We start from the raw sequence: 3,175 nt of genomic DNA on the forward strand, positions 1-3,175 counted from the left end.
AGAAGTTTAACAGAATGACAGAATGGTCCCTGGACTTAGAAAAGAATGATTTAATTACAAATAAACCCTTGAACTTTTAAGTAGCATATTATTCAATGATTCAAAATGCTAATGGAAAATGTTATAAGACAGTTAATGAAAATAAAATTTTTCCAAGCTGACCTGGCAGCTTAACCCCAGCCAGGGCTCTGCCCCTTGGACCCCGCTAGGGGCTGCCGCCCCTAGAACCCCGCTGCCAGGGGCGCTGCCCCCGGACCCCCGTTCATTGAGGGTAATGATTAAACTAGAAAGGCGATATGTGTAGTGATAGTTTACTGAAACGTATAATTATTATACAGTTAGTCGTGCACAGCTCAAGAAGGGAATAACCGGCGGTGAACGCAACCGCATTGAGGTGAGTTTCTAGCCCCACTTCCTTGTTATGTTTTCGGGGCTGTATGCATACTCGATGTGATAGTTAATACACTTATCTTAAGTGGTAAGTGTATGCCTTGTATGATTTATGTATGATGATTGTTTGACGGTGCGTGAACGATATTCGGATATTGCATGTACCGTCAGGTGGTAGTTAAGATATGATTGATAAGTATGATGAAAGATAGGATGTATGTATGAATATATGATGTATGCACAATGTATGTATGTTATGATGATGGTACGTGAACGCTCTTCGGAGATTGCACGTATTGTCAAGGAAAGTATGTATGAACAGGTACGGTACAGTTACACGAAACAAAGGGACCAGACTCTAATAATATCTGTGATGTTAGGGACCAGACCCTAATAATATCTGTGATGTTAGGGACCAGACCCTTATAATATCTGTGATGTTAGGGACCAAACCCTTATAATATCTGTGAGGTTATAGGGCGAAAGGCTCTTTAAAACGTATGATTATGTATGTAAAGGAAGTATGAAGGTAAGAATGAAAGTATATGCACTTACGTGTGTATGTAAGAAAGTTAAGAGGTTAAGTATGAAATGTAAAAAGGTATTGTATGATTATGTGATTAACTAGAACTCACTCAGCGTAGCTGACTTTTAGTATGCACGCATGTGAGTAGGGTGAGGCAGCTCGCTTGAGGAGACACGTGGCACTGAATAAGTGTTGGTACATGTGTGTCAGTAGTTCATAGTCTAGCATTTGTAATCGAGTCTGTAATGTAATTATGTTTATGATTATGTTTATGTTTTTGTATGTGCGAAGTTGTCAACAAGTTCGCTCAGGCGAACTTGTTGAACCAGCGAAGTTATTGACAACTTCGCCTATGGCGAAGTTGTCGTGTATATAAACTGTTCAGCGGAACAGTTTGGGTGTTGGTTTTTTAGGTTTTCGTTTCAGTTGTTCAGTGAACGTGTTACGTGTCAGTGTCTGTAATAGTGACCTCGAGTCACGTGTTCGGTTATCTATATAACGTGTTCGCTCATTGCTCGTGTGTTTGGTTTATACATATTCTGCACTCGTATCTAACTACGCAGGGATTCCGCACCTGCGCAGATAGCGACATCCCGTGTACGATCCGACCAGGAACCTACAATTGGTATCAGAGCCATCGGCTCGATTGTGAGGTTCGGGATTTCACGCGGGTGTAGAAAACGTCTCGTTTGACCTATTCGCGGGACGTGTTTTTGTTGGGATTGTGTTTTACTCGTGTTTGACAGTCATTTTCAAGCCATTACATCGATCGGAAACTGCTAGATTGACGAAATCAGATCTGAACAGTTTCCTTGTTCATCGGGCGAAGTTAACGTTCTTCAGGCGAAGTTGCCGTCACAGGAAGTAGGGTTTCGGCGAAGATATAAGGATTAAGCGAAGTTAACCACAACTTCGCCTACCCTCATAAGTTCGCCTCAGCGAAGTTATCCTCAACTTCGCTCACCTCCCAAGTTCGCTTACCTCCTAAGTTCGCTCATTCTAAGCGAAGTTATTCTTAACTTCGCCCAGTCAAGCGAATTTCAGACCCAGCGAAGTTACACTTTCCAGCGAAGTTAACTTTCAAGCGAAGTTATTCTTTTTGGAAGATTTTTTTTAAATTTTCGGATTTTCGTGTTTTCAAAAAGATGTCGTCAATTAACATATCCGATTTGGTCAAGATGGAAGTAGAAGCGGGGTCAGCCACTAAGGCCCCGAGGTTGATGAAAGGAACTGACTTCGTGGCATGGAATGACAGATTCATCCAATACATTAAATATCATGATGCAAAAATGTGGGTGTGCATCCAGGATGGATATATCCCTCCAACTATGCAATACGAAGGACGGGATGTGGTTAAGAAGTATAGCAAAATGGAGGACGAAGAAAAGAAAATGTACGAGGCCGAGAGCAAGGCCCATGCTGCGATAACAATGGCACTTCCTCAAGAGGTTCTCCATACGTTCCGAAAGTACACTTCTGCGAGAGAGCTCTGGGATGCTCTTGAAAATAGATTCGAGGGGAACGTGGGTATCCGTGCATCAAAGATTAAACTTTTGAAGACTCAGTTCTCCGTCTTCAAATTTTTGAAGAACGAATCACTGGATGATATTATCACCAGATACTATCATCTAATGACAGAGCTTAGCAATTATTCGATTGCTTACCGAGAAGAAGAGATCGTTGAAAAGCTTCTCGATGCTCTCCCACCGAAGTGGGAAATGTACACCGTTCTTATGAGGGAAGACAGAGACTTTCCTAATTATGATCTAGAAACGGCAGTAAACAAGCTCATAACTTATGAGCTTAATATGGTTCGAAAAGAAACACCAACAGATCAGATACAAGACCCTGGTATGTATGGTGCAAAGGTTAACTCAGGCTCAAGTTCGAGGCCTGAATCAGCTGCTTATTACTCAAAAGGGGAGTCAGGTTCTGACTCTTCTCATGAAGGAAACGTTTCTGTAAACTCGAATGGTGATGTCTGTTTCGTTGCTGGAGGATCAAGTACTTCAAAGCCTCAAGCATCCACAAGTGGTTTCTCTGCAAATACCTCAAGCAATAATTATTCCAAGATGCCTATGAGTGTAAAATCTGCTGAAGAGCAGTTTGCAGTCTATGCATCATTTATTGCTTCCTACGAAAACTACATCCAAGGGAAGATTGTGGACCCTGCTGCTCTAGATGAGGATTACGACCAGATCGATGCTGATGATCTGGAGGAGATGGACTTGCAATGGAAAATGGCAATGATTGTAAGGC

This window comes from Bidens hawaiensis, unplaced genomic scaffold (genome assembly GCF_021521415.1).
Source record: "Bidens hawaiensis isolate Kalapana, Puna unplaced genomic scaffold, B.hawaiensis_p1.1 tig00008841_1, whole genome shotgun sequence".
Classification (NCBI taxonomy): domain Eukaryota; kingdom Viridiplantae; phylum Streptophyta; class Magnoliopsida; order Asterales; family Asteraceae; genus Bidens; species Bidens hawaiensis.